Here is a 19039-nt window from a genome sequence, read left to right as displayed (position 1 = left end):
AGTGAGTCACGTGAGGTACGTGTCACTTGTTGTATGACAAATATATGAATTATATATGCATACAATATTCACGAGTTCTTCATTTTTCTGACTGTGTAATGCCGTGCATTGAATTTAACAGAAATGTAACGAGAGACGTTGTTTATCTTTGACCCATCAAATGAATGGAATCATTTATTTTCAGAATCAAAGTTTAACATCAAACATTTACATTAATTTGGCAAAATATGAAAATAATAACAGACAGTTTCACAGAAAATGAACTTCAAATCACTCGGCGGTGATTTGAGGACTTTGCTTAAGATATTTCTAAAATATCTGTACTGATTTATGAGAGAGAGGTGGGTTTTAGAGTGAAAGGAGATTATCTCACAGAGAACTGTGTGAGGGAAGTTTAATCTGTTTAACCAGAAATTGCACGCTTCGTCAGATCCTCAGCCCGTCCACGGTACACTTGAGTCGAAGAGGAAATCTTTACCTGGTTTGACGATAGATCAGCTCAGTAAGAGTCCTTCAGACTGTTTCAACGCCTCCGTTCAGAACAGCTAGAAATCCTCGGAGAGTCGTGCGTGGTTAGTTCAAACAGAAGTATAATCCCAAACGTCCCTGGTTCTTCATAACTCCAAACTCTTCATAACCGGCTGCATCTCTCAGAACTCTCATTCTCTCGGACTCTGGAATTCATAATTCTCTAATCTCTATCTCTATTCTCTATTCCATGAACTGAGAAGTTGCCACATTTTATTTGGGTCGACTTCCTGTTCAATTTAGAGCTTTCTGATTCGTGGAAGGACCAGAAAGAGGAGTGGATTTGTGACGTAAGATGTTATCATAAGTCAAGGATTGTTTACAACATACAGAAAAGATTATTGCAGCAACAGCAGACTTCGTGGAGTCTCACACTTTGTAATCTTTTCAAATAGTAAAACATGACATTTTTCTCGGTAAACATTTTAGTTGACCGAAAACCAACCTTTAACATACTTACGACAGCTTGCTCATTTCAGACAGAAAATCAAGAAAGGCATATTCAGGTGATTTCTTCTCTGAATGAGGAACAAAAATCATTACTTACTGTTTATGTAAAATAAAAATTAGTAGTTCTTTTCAACCTGTAAAGCATTGAGTGAACTAACACAATTTGATTATCAAAACATTTGTAAGACAGTAATGATTATAGAGGATTGTCTTTTCTGCTTGATTAATTCAAGAAAGAAAGTTCATCAGATGGTTCAGACTTATTCAGATCAATGAAAATAACAGTCTCTGTCCATCTGGTATATTTGAGGTCATCTGGTTCACTACACTGTAAACTACGTTAATGAACTGGACTCTTGTTTTCATCCTGGATATACTGGTCCCACGTTGTCCATCTGGCTCGTTCAGGCTGTCACTCCTTTGATTAATGCAGCTTAAAACATTTAATGGATTGAATAAAAGAACTGAGGGAAATTTAAATAAATAGTTCATCTAACATCTCTGTCTTCAACGTCCTCCTGCACTGCACCTGGGCCGAGCCTCGTTCAGAACCGGTCCGCCTGGTGGAAGGACAGCTTCTTCTTTCAGGAAAAATAAAAACTCAGCTGGTTGTTGTGTGATCGAAAAAAACACAAGCAAACATTATTAAGAACAGTTGATTTACCTGCTGTGAATCAGCTACTGATTATCACGGAGTAAAATCCGACATCGTCGACTCGGTTCTGGTCCACTCAGCGACCGGTGTGGAGCTGTTGGATGAAGCAGTCCTGCTTGGCATCAAATCTGTCGACTCTTGTTCAAAATCCAGCTTTAACTTGTGAAGTTGTTGTTAGCTGAGCTTATAGCCCAGAGGAAAGGAGCGTGCCGAGGCAGCATGCATGTGCATTAGGTGAAGGTACAAAATTCACAGCGCCATCTAATGACCCGGCATGGTAACTACGGGGGGGGGGATTCTTCCGGATGCATGTAAAAAAAAATCTGTCCGTGTCAACGCAAATCTTTTCCTCTAATTAACATACGAACAAACCTACACGTTTCCCCCCATCGTGTCCGTGTAAATAGGTCTAAGACGACTGTCAGTCTGCGTCACACTTCGTCGTCTCCTTCCATTTGAAACTGCGTCGATCAGTCATGTCCTGTGTACAGGTAGTGAGCCAGAAGCGTGCCTAACGGACTTTTCAAGACATGCCCACAACCGACAGGAACAAGCTTGTGAATTTTGTTAGCAGACAAAGTTGGTGAAACCTAATGTAGAAGAAGCTAATTTCATTAACGGTTTCCAAAGTTGGAGAAACCGCTAATCTGCTAAACAAAATAAATCGGTTTTGCTATTAGCTGTTAGCAGATTAGTGAAACTGTGCCCACCACTGGGCACGTGTTTTCTTTTTGCTCACCAGTGTAGTGAGAGAGCAAGAGAGATGGATTTAGCTCAGGGGTGCTCTCTTACATTTTATAATATCTGGACTAGTTCAAGTACATGATATTATACTTAATTTAAACGGATTCTTTCATTTTTCTGGACTGAGTGATCTTGTGCTTAGAAGTACTGTGTCGGAGATGGTCTAAAAACCAGTGACATGAGACGTTAATTTTCTTTGACCCATCAAAATGAATGTGGTCATTTATTAACAGAATCAAAGTTTAACATCAAACATTGTACACTTGATTATTCTGATTGAACGCAGTAACACAGCTTAATTAACGAGCTTTACAATGAGAAATCATACGGCCATGATTTCTCACTTGCAACTGAAATACAACAGACATTTAAAGATATCTTAAATTAATTACTGGCAAGGTAGAAGAGTTGGAGTAAAGTTTAAGGAGGGAAAGTGGATACTTAGGGTTAACTAAGATAATAAAGAAAAGATGGGGAGTTATCTTGTTTGAAACCAGATAGCACGTTTCCCAGTGATTTCGGCTAGATGTACCCGAGCGTCGACCCTTTACCTTGGTGGGGTTTCAGAGAGGCCTTCTCCTGGCGTCCAGCAAGGCTGAGTCGTTTTATCTCCAGGGATTTATCTGCTTCTCATCAACTTGGGACCACGAGGCTGACTGGCTCAGCTTCCAAAATAAACTTCCCCGAAAGATAGGATTAAGTTAAGTGGAATTTCAGCAAACATGCTGAACTCCTCCTCAGCAGAACTCTCTGTTCTCCATGGAACTTCTGTTCATCCTCCAGAACTTCGGATCACTTCTGCTCTCAGAACTCTGGATCATCTCCCAGAACTCCGGTTCATGTCTCAGAACTGACTGGAACTAGGAAGTGTCGACATTTAAAGAGTTCTGTTTCCGGTCCCATTTGGGAAGTCCTGATTGGTTGAAAGAACCAACAGGGGTGTGGTTTTAGTGACGTAAGAGGTTACTACAAGTCAGAAAAACAGCGGAGATGTTTAGGAACAGACAGAGAAATGTTTTGGAGCAGACAGAGAGATGTTTTGGCTAAATGACAGACCCCAGGTGCCAGCTTCTCTTGTTTCTGTCTGAGAGGTTTAAAAACATGACAGTTCGTTCTAATAACTTCTTTCTGACTTTTGACCGACATCACTACTTCTCATTTCAGACAGAAGATCAAAATGCATAATTACTCTGTAACAGACATTAACTTGATTTCTACTTTGAATGAGGATTAAAAATCATTAATACTGTTTCACAGTTGATTTAAAATGAGTAGTTCACTTCAACATTTAAAATGGTTTGAACTAAACACCTTTTGATTATCAAGACATTTGTAAAAATAGTAATGATAACATAAAAGAGAGTGTTCTTTCAATTGATTAGTGCAGGATACAATTAGAAAGTCTCTGGATGAGCTTAATTTGTATTTCTGGATTCAAATCAATGAAATAACAGTTTCTGTCCCATGAAGGTCTTCAGGGTCAGGTTTTGACCGGAGGCTTAGTTCACTACACCAGCAAGGTTTTAAATCGGGGGGTGGTCACGTGATTCTGACGACACAGTGATATTCCCTGTTGTAGGACCTAGAAGTCTGTTAAAATGGGCTGAAGTTTCTTAAGTAAAGAGTTTTTAGGTTTTAATTAAAATGTAGCTGATTGAATGTAAAGGAGAATATGTCTCTTCCTACCATCCCCACTTTTGGTTGTTTAGGTTTCACATTAAACTTTTTTCAATCTTTATTTAGACAGGTTAATCTCCAGCCTCTGGGACTCATTTACAAGAGAGACCTGATTTCTAGGGGTGCACCGATTTCAATTTTCAGGCCGATCACCGATCACCGATTTTTTGAAAGTCTGAACTGCCGATTCCGATTTTGGCCGATACCGATTTTTTTTTATAAGCAACAGTGTCAGGTGTTACAAGATCACAATGCACCTTCAATTTACCAATCTTATTTTATTGTAAAACATACCCTTGAAAAATACCCTAGAAACAATACAAACTTGTTGTTTTAACTTGTCATGAGGTAGTATTCTGAAATATAAATGAAGTTTACACAATTTTTGTTAAAACTATAAAATTAACTAAAAAAAAATGTTCAGTTCCTTCAACTCTTTCACTTGTTACATTTAAAAAAAAAAAAGATAATGCAACAAGTGTAACATTTTCAAGTCAGTGGGTAATAAGAACTAACACTGGTAAGTTAGTTCTCACAGACTTATTCCAGTCACTTTCATTAGTGGCAGGTTTTTCTTGATGAACAAAAGCATTTCTGCTTTGTCACCAGACAGGCGACTTCTTTTCTCATCTACTACATGTCCAGCCAAGCTAAACAGGCGCTCGCTTTCAACGCTTGTGCATGGGGCAGAGAGATAGGTTCGGGCAAGTAGAGCAAGATGAGGGAAACGATTTTCATTGATCTTCCAGTAGACCAATGGGTCCTGGCTCCTTTCAACAGGAACCTCAGATAGGTAGTTCTGTACCTGCATAGCTGAAGGGCTGGCCAGCTGTTGCTCCTGTTCAATGTTCTCCTTTAAGATTTCGTCGTGAGCTGCAAACAGTAGACTACGCCTTTTGGCTGCAGGTTCATCGATATCAGGAGGTCCCACTTCAGAGGATGTTCCTGCAGCAGGTGTGCATCTGGTCCCCCCCTCTGCAAGTTTGGTCAAAAGGAGCAGTTTCACGTCATCTTTCACCTCTGCTGAGAAGTAGCGATTCTTGTACCTTGTTTTGCATAAACAAAGAAAGATGGGTCAATCATTGTGTTTTGTATACATTAACAGTTTTTATGACTTGCATGTAAATAAAGAAATGCATTTCAATCAATAAATGTTTATTTTTAATTTAATTTAAATGTTTGTTGAAATATAGTAGTAGGCTAAAAGTAATAATGGCTAAAATAGAATGTTAATAGTTACTTGCCTTGGATCCAGAACAGTGGCCAAGCTGTACAGGGGCTCATGCTCAATGTTGCTGAATCTTCTCACAACAGCCTCCAGCAACGTAGCTTTGGCTGTACCCACGCCACGGTCTGTGCTCGCTTGCCTCTCCAAAATCCGCTTGAGTGCAGTGATGGCTGGGATGACATCTGCTGCTGTAGCTGTTGATGAGCTAATCTCCTTTGTGAGTTCCTCAAAAGGTGCAAGAATGGTGAGCACATTGTCCAGTAGCTCCCACTGGTGTGCTGTGAGTGTGGCTGGTAACTCATGCTCAGCAGCATACACGCCAATAGCACGTCTCTGCTCCAACAGCGACTGCAGCATGTAGACTGTGCTGTTCCACCTCGTTGAAACGTCTTGCTGTAATCGTTTCCTGGGTTGACCTAACTGTGTCTGTATGTCATAAAGTCGGGAATAGGCAAGTGATGAATGCTTAAAATGTCCAACAATTCTCCTTCCTGTTGCCACCATGTCTGTGATGCTGCGCTGCGCCAGCTGTCCCTCATTTACAACCAGTTGCAGTGTGTGTGCCAGGCAGGGTAAACTTTTCAGGTTGATATCATCCAGCGCTTTGGCCATATTACGAGCATTATCCCGTAAAACAACGTGAACTCTTCCATGATCGATTTCCCAGTGATTCAGCATCGCCTTAAACTCTGCTGATAAATTGGCCGCAGTGTGAGACCCCGCCATTTCTTTACAGTTTAAGAGTACTTGATGACGTTCGAACTGTTCGTCAATCCACTGTGCAGTAAAACTTAACATGGACATTAAACTTACATCAGAAGTCCAGATGTCTGTTGTAAAGCTGAGTGTATTTGTATTAGCTTTTAGCAGGCTGCGGGTGTCTCTCGAAACTTGGCTGAACAACTCCGGTAATGCAACATCAGAAAAATATTTCCGACTCGGCATATTATATCGTGGGCACACGTGCTGCATCAAGCTTCTAAAACCTTTGTCCTCAACGACTGAAAATGGCTGGTTGTCTAATGCCATGAACTCCATCACTTTCCTCGTGGTAGCTTTGCTCTCTTCGTTGCTCATAAAAGCTAACAGCGACCCACCGACTGCCTCTTTGTTAGCGCTAGCTTTAGCATTAGCCTTAGCTTGGTTGCTCTCTTCAAACATTGCATACTTGGCGGCGTGGTGATTTCTTAAATGGCGAACGAGGTTTGTTGTATTAAAGGTTTTGGTGGTGGCTCCACCACGACTTACTTCGGCTTTACACGAATTGCAAATTGCGATCTTTGGCTCATTTTCTTTTACAGCGTAGAACTTCCAAACCGACGACATGGCTGCTCCGAGTGACCTGTGTGTGAGCTCTCACAGTGGAGCAAAAGGGGACAGCAGCTGATTTTCAGACCTTTCCGGAGGCAGATAAGATCGGTGGATAAAATCGGCTTCTCATTTAAAGATCGGCCGATCGCCGATCTCCCCAAATTAAGGAAATCGGGGCCGATCGATCGGCCGGCCGATTTATCGGTGCACCCCTACTGATTTCTTTAACAAAGAGTGATGATAACAGTGGATAACAACAATAGACAATCATAAAAGAGGCACAGATTTTAATTTCTTTTTTTTTTAATAACTGTTTTTTTTTTTAGTGTTGTGTGAAGACTTTTGGATAAAAGACAAAATGTTTCAACAAAGAATAATCCATACAGAGGACCTGACTCAACCTTGTTAGATTAGTCTACCTGGGTTATTGAGCATGCATCATGACATGTATTCTATGATGATCTATTTCATGTCTGGTTCAAACTGCACCTTCTTTTCATTCAATGAATTTGAGACGTTGAAAAATGTCCTTGATTTTTGTTATGGTTTGTCTTTAGGAAGTGATAGTGGGTCCTGAAGCCGGACCAGTTGAGAACCACCTTGTTAAAGGACCAAATAATGTGTCAGTTTATCATGTCCTCACGTGAAGTTGACCAATATGAGAATTTTTTATGGCTGGTGCTGGTTCTTAGAAATCAGGGCATCAGATGGTTGATATCTAAACAAATTATAACCATTGTTGCTTAGTTTAAATAAATATATATTTAACAACTGTATATAGAAGAGGATTTTCACTTCCAAAAAATCTAAATGTGGGCTACAGGGAGCTGGTTGTAGCAGCTTCATTTTCCTACTTGGTTATTGAGTAAGATGAGAACAGGTGCATCTCAAAAAAATTAGAATATCTTGAAAAAGTTTAATCTTTCTTGTCAGTCATTTCAGAAAGTGAAACTAATTTACATAGATTCATTACACGGAGTGAAATATTTCATGCCTTTATTTCTTGTAATTTTTGATGATTACAGTTTACAAATAATGAAAACCCAAAACTCAGTCTCTCAGAAAATTAGAATATTCCACAGCCAGCTTCTGGTACCTTTTGTCAGCGTGGGCAGAAGACAAGTCCTGCTGGAAAAGAAACCAGCATCTCCATAAAGCTTGTCAGCAGATGGAAGCATGAAGTCTCTAAAATGTCCTGCTAGATGCTGCGTTGACTCTGTGGACTTCAGAAAACTCGTTGACCAACACTGGACCCAAACCATCACTGACTGTAGAAACTTCATTCAGGGCCTCTCCACTCTTCCTCCAGACTCTGGGACCTTGATTTCCAAATGACATGAAACTTTACTTTCATCTGAGCAGACGACATTGGACCACTGAGCAACAGTCCAGTTCTTTTTGTCCTTAGCAGGTAAGACACTTCTGATGTCTGGTTCAGGAGTGGCTTGACTTGAGGAATGAGACATTTGTAGCTCATGTCTAGAATTTAATCAGCTGATCAGGGTGTGACAACAGGAGTTTAGATTGAACATCTTGACAATATTCTAATCTGAGACACTGAATGTTGGTTTTTCTTTATACCTGTAAGCCATAATCATCAAAATTACAAGAAATAAAAGACTTGAAACATTTTACTCTATGTATAATGAATCTACGGTATATAATAAAAAAGTTACATTTTACAAAATGATTGGCAAAAAACCCTTTTTCTCTATATTCTAATGTTTAGAGATGCACCTGCAAGTATGCACAGGCATGACGGAGTTCCAGTTTTTACAGAGTGGCCAATTTTGGTCGAATAAAATAAACCGGTCTCTCTAATCCTAAGTTGTGTCCTGCCTTCATTTTATTTCACAGAAGTTGTGGTATATAAACAATGGTAACTCTTGAAGATACACATTTGGTTTTTTTGGAAGGAGGGACTCTGTTCTGGCTGAATGTTGTGCGTTTACTTATTGGTACGTCTGCTTCCATACTAAGCCGTGAGCTCCTTTGTACCCACCATGACAGCCCTCTTTAGGGTAGTAATTGTACTACTACCAGTTTGAGGGTATGCTGATTTTTGCCAAATCACCATCCCTGTCGTCTAAATTGTCACCAAAATCCAAACCCTAATTTAAAGTCTGAGCTCTGTTTGCTGAATTGAACCCTAGACAAGGACACGGCAATGATAAGCACATGAGTTTGAAAAAGTATGTGCTGCAGGGTACAGAGCAGCTATACACTTTACCAGCACCCCTTCTAACTTTTTTGGTGTCGATGGAAATCATTTCTCATTTTTGTCTTGTGTGTAAATTTTGTAGAACTTGATATTAAACAAAAAATCTTTTGATTTTCTCTCAGGCACCAAATGCAGTTTGAAGATCAGAGCCATTAATGATGTCCACTTCTGACTCTGAGATCACAGCCATGGAGGACAGACATGCAGTGGAGGAAGATAAAAGCCTCCTCTCAGCTCCCCCTGCCTTTGTCCCTTCGTCATCTCCCTCCTTTATTGCAACTACAGGACCTGACCTCACTACTGTCTCCATTTTGGAGAGTAAAGCCATCTCCATGGCTAATAATGACTGTAGTTCTACTATGTCTTTGCCTGCTGAAGCAGGCCCAGCCAAGCCTGCTGAAACGTCTACTTCCGTATTTGAGGACACGTTTGATCAAAGCCCAGCTACCTCTTACGTGGCATCTGCATCAGATTCCCTAAAATGCTCAGAGATGAACGGTCTCAACATAGCAGATTTCCTGCCTTGGTCTTCAGCATTGTCCACCACGTTTGGGGGTCCAGAATTGAAAGAATACTTTCCTCCTGTGCTGACCTTCAAAGGTGTCAGCGTCACTTTGGAGAACAACAACATCTGGAAGCAGTTTAGCGAATGTGGAACTGAGATGATCCTCACAAAAAACGGGCGCCGCATGTTCCCCTATTGCAGATATCGCTTATCTGGTCTGGACCCTGATCGGATGTACAGTCTTGTCCTGTCCATAGTGCCGTCAGGTCAGTTCAAGTACCGCTGGGCCACATCCAAATGGGAGGTGAGTGGGGCGACAGAGCACCAAAACCAGGGCCTGATCCGAGCCTTCTCCCACCATTTCTCCCCCAGTCGAGGCTCAGAGTGGATGAACAGCTTGGTGTCTTTCTATAAACTGAAACTGACCAACAACTTCCAGGACCAGGACGGTCATATAATCCTGCACTCCATGCATCGCTACATTCCAAGGCTTCACGTTATTCCCGTTCCTGATGAGGAATCACCCACAGCCGAGAAACCCGTGGTCATAGGACCCGAAAGCATGACCTTTACCTTTCCACAAACCGAGTTCATGGCGGTGACAACTTATCAGAATTTTCGCATCACTCAGCTGAAAATTAATCACAACCCGTTTGCAAAGGGCTTCAGGGAGGACGGGCACAATTCTCGTCTTTACAGAGTTTCTACGCCTGTGATGAAGGTAGACATCCAGCCTGAAGATTTAAATCCTGCTGAACCAAGTGAGCACAAGGTGATGGAGTCCAGGTAGGTTGATATGTTTAATAAATGTCTATGAAACTATGAGGACACTTTACAAACCTTCCTATGATCTGATCTTCAGTTAAAACATTTTTAAATGATATAATTGGACTTTTGTTTTCTATACAGTGTTTCGTTTCCCCTACCATTATACAAGTGGGGCGCCCCGCCTCGTTAACAGAACCGAACACCCCATCTACCAAACTGCGCGCACCCCCGCCCACCTGTTGGCACTAGCGTAACGCTAAGCTAGCGACGCACAATACAGGCGCGCTAGCTAAAAAGCTAAAGGCTCTTCCCTCACGCTGAACCCCTTTCCCTCCACAAAAATTGCCAGTACAAACTGCACAGCTCTGATATGTCCCTCCGCCCCCTCGACAAAAGTCACGGACGAGATGAGCGCCCCGCCATGTCAAGTTATCTAGGGGAGACACTGCGATATAAATTTTCAGTTTACTTTAGAATTTTGTAAAAAGAAATGGTTAAGCTAACGATCAAAAGTAAAAAAAATAAAATAAAAAAAAGACAAATTTGTTGTTTAATTTAAAATACCACGCACCATAAGTATAATTTCAGAGGCCAGTAGTGTAAATGATCATTTTTGTCTTTAAAAACAATGTACATGTGATAATTAGTCTTTAATAAAGTTTGAAATAAACCCAATGTAGTTTGCTTAACTTTAGATCAAATAGATCAAATTCTCAGAAAGCAAACACATTTAGGTTTAAGGTATCTGTCTAAATTCAAAACTGTAAACGTAACGCAATCGGCTGTCATTTTTATTTATTACATATTAAGTCCTATGTAATAAATTGCTATAGTTGATCTTTAAGCTTCAGGGCCGAGATGCTGTAGAGGTAGGGCAGCCGACTTGGGACCCGAAAGTCCCAGGTTTGACTCCCAGCCATTTCCACATATCGTGGTGTCTCTGAGCCAGACACCTAATCCCTAACTGCTCCCTGGGTGTGTCTCATGTTGTAATGGCTTAAATGCAGAGAACTCATTTCACCATTGCATGGGAACATACAATGATGACAATCTCAGACGTCCCTTATTAAAGCTTTGTGATAAATCTATATCATTGTATTTAAAACTAATCAATAGGTGGATGTTCTTTTCCATATATTCATAAAACAATGTTTACACTAGATGTTTAGAGGCGTCATGTACCAAATACAAATAATCTGCCATATTACTCGGACATCTGCATCAAATTTGATGATGTGAAGTTGACTTGTACAGAGTAGTTTAATGTTAGTTTTGCTGCAGAAACAAAAGTAATCAAAACACCGTTGAACCAAATTCATGTCATTGTTCACTAGCATTGTTTAAGAGATATTTAACATAATCAAATAAGAGTTGTTGTTGGAAGCCAGTAGTAGCAACAGCTGCTTACAGCTAAACGACTCATCTGCCTTTTGTTTACATTTGAAAGCCCCTGTTTAGCGCTGACGAGGCCTAGGATCGCTAAAGTTGAAATTTTACGGTCTCCTGGCTTCTAAGAATAGTGATGTCAAGATGCATTTATTTATAAGGGCCTTTCAGATGTGCAGTTCTCCTTTAAACAAAGCATTAGAGAAATTATTGTAGTTTTTATTTTATTTTACAGGTACAGTTTTTCTCCTACATTACTTGCCCTGGCAGGGCACTCATCTCTTCTGTGATTTTTGTCGAGGAAGGTGGGGTTTGGAGAGGGTGGAGACTGTTATACTGACATTTGTGGGGGTGGGAGATGGCTCAACTTGAGGGGATGGGAGTGCTTTTAGCTAGCGCCCCGCTAGCTTATCGTTACGTCGTGTCAGGGAGAGGGTGTTCGGTAGGCAGGGAGGGGCGCCATGGTAGGGGAAACACTGAGTTACAATAAACTTGTTGTTCTCTGTTCAGAAAAATATGCCACACAGTATTTAGTTGTTCCTTGCTTCGGCACTGGTGAAAGTTAAAGTGCACGGCCATGACTTGAACGACTGTAGTCCACATGTGCCCTCTGCTGGTTACATTGTACAGTTATACCTTTTACAAGTAAGGACACAGCTTGTTCCCAGCATTTTAGGGTGAACTTTAAAAGTGTTTATATCGGCACACAATAGACCAATTATCACTGATACTGATATGTTCTAGGGTGCACTGATTGCAGTTTTCTGGCCGATCACCGTTTTCTAAAAAGTCTGACCTGCCGATTCCGATTTTGGCCAATACGATTTTATTTTATAAGTGACACCGTCAGGTGTGGTAAGGTCACAATGCACCATCAATTTTCTAATCTTATTTTGTTGAAAAACGTACCCTTGAACAATATCCTAGAAAGAATACAAACTTGTTTTAACTGGCCATGAGGTAGTGCTCAAAATGAAGTTCAGACAATTGTTGTTGAAACTAAATAAATTGGTAAAATCGGTTTCTCGTGTATCAGCCAATTTCTGATTTATCAAAATTAAGAAAATCTGTGCACCCCTATGTTCCCAAACACCTACTGTATATCAGCCTAAAATATTGGCCCTACTGACATATCGATCAGGCTCTACTGTAGAGTCCACATAGAATGGTCCCAGTGCGAGTTTTAAGTCCTGACTTTGTTCTTCGTAAAATAAAAAACAAACACCCCTCCAAAATAATTTTCAGGCATTGACTTGTTCATTCTTGTAGTTTTTACCTTGCTGTTGTATATTTATACAATGTTTTTTTAAACACGTTTCAAAGTACTTAAGTTATCTCATACTTTAAAGAAGGGTCATGCAATTCATTCAACCTTTATTTATACAGGTTAGTCTCATTGAGCCTCGAGTACCATGTTTGTGTGCAGAGAAGAAGGCGGGACTTAATTGCATCTTTTGCATCTTCTGTAAACTAGGGTCCTGCTGATTTTAACTCTCAACAAAGACTGAAGGAAAAGACACATAGTCTAGTAACAAAGTTCATGCTCAATAATCCAGGTATAAAATCCAACATTTTTCAGTCAGGTCATCTGGACAGTTTATTTTTTTTGTGCTGAAACGTTTCACCTTGGATCCAGAAGGCTTCATCAGTCAAGGAAACGCACAACAAAACTGATTCTTCCCCCAACAGCTTACTCCAAAGTGAAACAAACCAGTTTTGCTTGTGATAAGATGGTCTCTTTGGTACGCCCCCTCCTCCATTGCCGGCCCTCTTTTTTTGTTGACAGTCGTGTCAAACGGGTTGAAAACAACAAAGTCCATGATCAATGATCCATGGTTTTCAACCAGTTTGACACGACTGTCAACAAGGAAGAGGGTCGGCAATGGAGGAGGAGGCATACCAACGAGACCATCTTATCACACGCAGAACTGGTTTGTTCCTCTTTGGAGTAAGCTGTTAGGGGAAGAATCAGTTTTGCATGTTTCTTTGACTGATGAAGCCTTCCGGATCGAAGGTGAAATTTTCAGCACAAAAAAAGAAACTGTCCAGATGACCTGACTGAAAAATGTTAGGCACATAGTGTAGTATTTTTTGAGTTCTCCTTCTCACATATTAACACGTCCATTAGAAAACAACTAAAATAATTAATCTCAAGCAGTTTTGAAGGTCATGAAATATCTGCAATTGTTGTCAGTCATTTATGCCCTAATCACCTCCATGTTCATGTTCCTCCCAGCTTTTTTCATGTTTGCACACACCAGATAAAAACAAATAGTCTTTATGAACTAAGTTAGATCACAATGAGAGATGCCATCTGTCTCTATTGTGCAGTAATGATTTAAACATTAAGGTTTTGGATAAAGGTGTCTCAAAGTGCCAATACTATTCATGTTTAGTCCAATTTGTTTTGCGGTGTTGTATGCACTGCAGTATCACAGAAACTGGAGAAAATGGGGGGGGGGGGGAAGATAGTCACAGCACCACCAAAACACTCAGTTACAACATGTTTTGCCATAAGATTTCATGTCAGTCTAAAAATACTCAGCATTGTGTAAGATACTGATGGATGATGACAGTAGAATATAACAAGAAATAACTTAAAGCATTTGAGCTGCATCTTTAACTCTTATTTTGCTTCATTTTCTGAGCGTCAATCTGTCTATCCACCCATCCACTTAAACAGTTAATTCAGAAATCAATCAGAAGTTAAATAAACCCATTATTGTCTCGACTGTCTGTCTGATGTGTCTGCAGCAGTCTGACCCGATCTATGTTGAAAGTGATACATATCTCTGGATAAATCTAACCTTCTTGCCTTTGCAAAATGTCAAGAAAAGCATCATGGTGCTGATCCAGACATAACACCAGATTCAGTTACATGTCTGCCAAGTGCTTTCAACTAATGTCTTATGTCCTATAGACTAAAACGTTTTTTATTAGTTAATTGTTCATTAAAATCCCTCTGTTGTGACATTTTCATAATTCTTCCTTACATGGTGTAAAGGAAGATGGTCTCACCCAATTTACCTTTTTTACTTGTGCCCTTCAGTAAATTCAGTAAAATGACATCAGGAATAATGCAGGCACATCAGCTGCATGTATAAATAAAGTATGCGTTGGTGACTAACTTAGACTGCTGTTTAGGCAAATTTTGAACAATTTTAGGCTTAAGATTTGAATGGCTTGAAGCTGGAATATAGAGGCGAAGACGAATATGCAGCTGTACATAGAGATGGTTGAGTTGATATAATGAATGAATGGACGGCGTCTGGAGAGGACGGCACACAAGTTCTTGAGGACAATCTCCATTGTGTTCTAGAAAGTTCAATTCAGACCGTGGCAGGCAGTGCTATTTACAGCTCTGGTTTTTAAGATTCATTCCTTCACAAAGCAGTTTTCTGTGGGTTGCACTACGGTATTTTTTTGTAGGTAAATAATCTCATGGGACAAATACCAGCAGAACAATGAGCAATCCACCCAACAGATTGTTTTACAGTCCTGGATTGTAGATCATCAAAGTAAAGTAGATGCAAAAGTGCATACGAGTCTTGATTGGTTCTCTTGCTTGATTGCATTTACATTAGATATGGAATTAGGAAGCACACAAACCAGTCTGTTTAGTCATGGTAAAATCAATTGTATCTTTTTTTCCCCCCAAGAATCTGAATTTGCAATGTTAATGTTTCATCTGGTTTTTACTGCACTTTAACATTAGCTGAATACAGCCTTGGATAATCAACAACAAAACATTAAACTGTTGCTAATATTTAACAAAAACTAAACTTCAGAGAAGCTATCATTTCTTACTACAATTGGTTTGGGAAGCATCAATACCCTTTAATATTAATAGGAGTTAGTAATTTTATGTTCAAACAGGTTTACAGTTACATTTGAACAAATGTCAAGACTTCTGGATCAGTATTGTTTGGATAGACGAGACTAAATTTGGGCTGTTGGTAGGGATGCACAATATTGGATTTCTGGCTGATATCCGATATGCCAATATGTTAACACTTGTTTGGCCGATACCGATGTTTTATATACAGTAGTTTCTTTTATCAGAACATAGCTCTCTTATTTAGGCTTATTTGCTATATATTCAGTAAAAGCCATATGATATGCATAACTCTAACGTATATTAAATGAAAAGTGTTAAATGTTATTCATTAGCATTAGTCACCTGCAATGCTGTCTCACTTGTGGAGGCTTGTTCCAGGTTCCTAGCTGCAGGGTGGGATCCTCTGCACTCCTGTGCATGAAGGACAGCCTTTTTAAGTTCAAAGTGTTTGTCTATCCATTGTGCTGTAAGACTAATCATGCTAACGGGGCTAACACGACGTCCAAATGTCTGTGGTAAAACTCACCCAAATGCTATTGGCTATTAGCTTCTCAAGGACATTGGAAATGACGGCTTGTAATTCGGGTAAAGTTGCGTCTGAAAAATATCTCAGACTGGGGACAATGTAGCGAGGCTCAACGTAGTTCATAAATCTTTGGAATCAGACATCCTCACCAACAAAAAATAAAACTTCCACACCGCAGACATTTTGAATTTTCTTCTCCGCCGTGAGATCAGGTAGGTGCACGTGACGTCATCACATGCTGCCACTGCAAGCAAAAACAGTGCCTTTTATATCAGTGAGTTATTTTAATGGAATGGCCGATGTCCGATATTGAACTTTAACGCCAATATATACCGATGCCGATAATATCATGCATCCCTAGTTGTTGGACCATATTGTACAGCACCACATTTGGAGAAAGCCAGGTTTGGCATATCAGCACAATGTTCAAGTTCAAGAATCTTTATTATCACCAAGTGGCAATTTGTTTCACTGTCAGTAGGCACATAAAACACCCTTACTAAATAATACATTGAGACATTAAAATTAACAGTACAAAAATCATCACTGTTCATTGAGAAGCCTAATTGCTACAGGGATGAAAGAGTTTTTCAGTCTGTTCATCCTACATCTGGGCTGCAGATACCTGCATCCAGATGAAAGCAACCTGAACTCACCATGGAGTGGGTGATCAGGATCTGCCAGAATCAGCCTGGCCTTGTTCACTGACCTCGCCTTCTAAGGTCGGTGAGGTTCTCTAGGGCTATGCCAGCAGTTTTGCTGCACATCTTGACAATCCCCGAGAGTTTGTTCCTGTTTTTGCACATCAAAAGTTCAAACCAAGAAATGCCTCAAACCAGCTATAATGCACAGTAACGAGGAGCTGATAATTAGGGCTTTGTTTTACCTGGACCAGGTAGCCATTGACCAATTAACCCAAGTGTTCTAAAGACAAACATGAGGCTATTTTTCATTCAAATGTAGCTTTGCCAAAGTTGGATCATTTAAAAGAAAAAGATCCCAAGAACACTAGGAACTCTACAAAGAAATGGTATAAACGGAAAACAGTCTAGACTAGTGCCAACTTCATCCCAATTGAAATGTTACTGTGACGATTTAGGAGGTGATTTATGGTAACAAACAACAACATTTCAAAAACGGGTGGGTTAATATTCTTCTATTGTAAAGTGAGAAACTAAGGTCCTGTTTAAAAATACAGTTTTTAAGTGAAGCTGTAACATTTCTGATGCATTTTGACAGTTCATGTACACAACATCTATTTTCCGCCACTAAGATTTTTGAATCCATATCTCAGAATGGAAGTTTTTGGAAGCCCCTTGTCGTCATTTCAATTGTCTTAGGTGAAGTCACACAGGCACACTACGGTTGCAGTCAGTAGTTAGTTATTCTGCACACATGCAAATAGATGAGCAATGATGACTAGCAGAGTGCTGTTTGTGCTACTCGCCAAACCTAGGAGCGATTCAACCTGTGGGGGGGGTGGGGGATTTGATAGGCGGGACGCTCGGTTCTGTCCACATGGTGGGGCTCCCTCCTTGGATAATGGTAGGGGAAACACTCCATATGTGTGCTGTTAAAACACAATCACAGCGCCAGCTAGAGACCTGGCATGGAAACGTATTCAACATGGCGTACAGTGAAAATGTGACTTTTCAGTCAACTTCGGAAAATCTCTGTTTCCACGTTTAAACAAGCCCTAAAGTGCAGATTTCAACCCAATTTAAATACTAATGTGGGAATTGAAGAGGTACGTATGAGTGAATGGTTCTTTATGTTGTTAAGAAGGGTGTGTCAAAATTCTTAAGTGTTGTAAGAAACTAAATGAGTCATCCAGAAAATGTTTAAAGATGGTTAAGTTCATATCAAATGTTGTGTTGCTATCTTATTTTAATGTATTGTTTTTTGTAAGAGAAGCAGCGTATTGTAGCATTTTCTATGTGTAATGATTTCTATTTTGTTTTGTTTACAGCACAGCGAGTGTAAACGCTTCTCTTTCATCAACCACACCAGAGACCAGATTGGTGCTGCAGCCTATAATGTCTGACCTATCTGTTCGTGGCGTCTCGTATGTCCCTTGTATAAGAGGCAAACATGCTCTGGGTGAGATTGTGCTCCTCCATAAACATCCTGGTGACAAACCCGATGAAGAGAGCAGTGTCACTGGTACTCATAATGTGCAACTAGCACCATCCATTACTCCTGGTTCTTCTACCTCCACCCCAGTGTCTACACGTCCATATCACAAAAAGAGGAGGAGGAAGGTCAAGAGACGGTGGGGGATAAATTGCCGGCCAAGAATGTGGAAAGCTGCTGCCACTGCTGATTCTACTGCTGCCGCCTCCCCCACTGTAGCCCCCAGCCCATCATTGACTGTCGCTATGCAACCAGAGCTGGATGATATTGAAGGCCTGCTATTTGCATCATTTACTACAAAGGTACATTAGAGAACTAAATTGAAGGCCTACCAGTCCTTGAAGGAATGCTCATCACTTACTGCCTTATATCAAATTTTTAAACTAAGATATTTATGATGGGAAATGACAGAGTTATAGCTGTTTGGGGCAAACTTTAAAAACAGCGCTATGTTACTAGGCTATGTTCTGGGTGAGTCTCAGCTACCACCACATCAGATTTTCACTCGGTATATGCAAAGTATATTGGTCTTGGCTAAGGTCAGTTAGCTGTAGAAGCCTTTTTAAATTGTGTTGAATCCAAAAGTTAAAGTTTATTAGTAAATATACTAAAGTTTACATTCTGAGAATTTTAATAACGTTTGTTCAGTGATTTATAAAATATTTTGCTAATAGACATGCAGACAGGTTTGACTCAACAGTATCAGTGAAATTAAGCAAAGCTCAAGTTCAAGTATCATTCATATCACGTGGTACATGAGGTGGAATGAAAATGTGTACTCAAGGTCCCAGTTACGCTCAAAAATAGCAAAAATATAAAGTATAAAAAGAAGCAGTATACAAGGATCTAAGATCTACGATAAACAAACTAAAAGATCTAGGATGTAGGATATTGTGGATATGATGTTGCATAATGTAGCCATTTGTGGGTAATAGCTATGGTTAGCTGTGGCAGCCATGTTGAGTTGGCTTGACTTAAAGGTGATGTGTTTAGATGTACAGCCTATGATTACTTTCCGAGTTTCAATTAAGATATATTTTGCTAATATGAAAGATGAATCAAATACGCA

At 40.0% G+C, this 19039-nt stretch overlaps 1 protein-coding gene across 1 annotated transcript in view; it reads left to right on the top strand.

Moving 5' to 3' along the window:
- Positions 1-19039, top strand: part of fermt1 (FERM domain containing kindlin 1) — a gene marked incomplete at its 5' end in the record, with an annotated part of 928370 nt that overhangs the window by 218750 nt on the left and 690581 nt on the right.

Source organism: Nematolebias whitei, chromosome 12 (genome assembly GCF_014905685.2).
Source record: "Nematolebias whitei isolate Nwh7 chromosome 12, NemWhi1, whole genome shotgun sequence".
Classification (NCBI taxonomy): domain Eukaryota; kingdom Metazoa; phylum Chordata; class Actinopteri; order Cyprinodontiformes; family Rivulidae; genus Nematolebias; species Nematolebias whitei.
The sequence above is the reverse complement of the archived record's forward strand: the minus strand, read 5'-3'. Positions and strand labels throughout refer to the sequence as shown.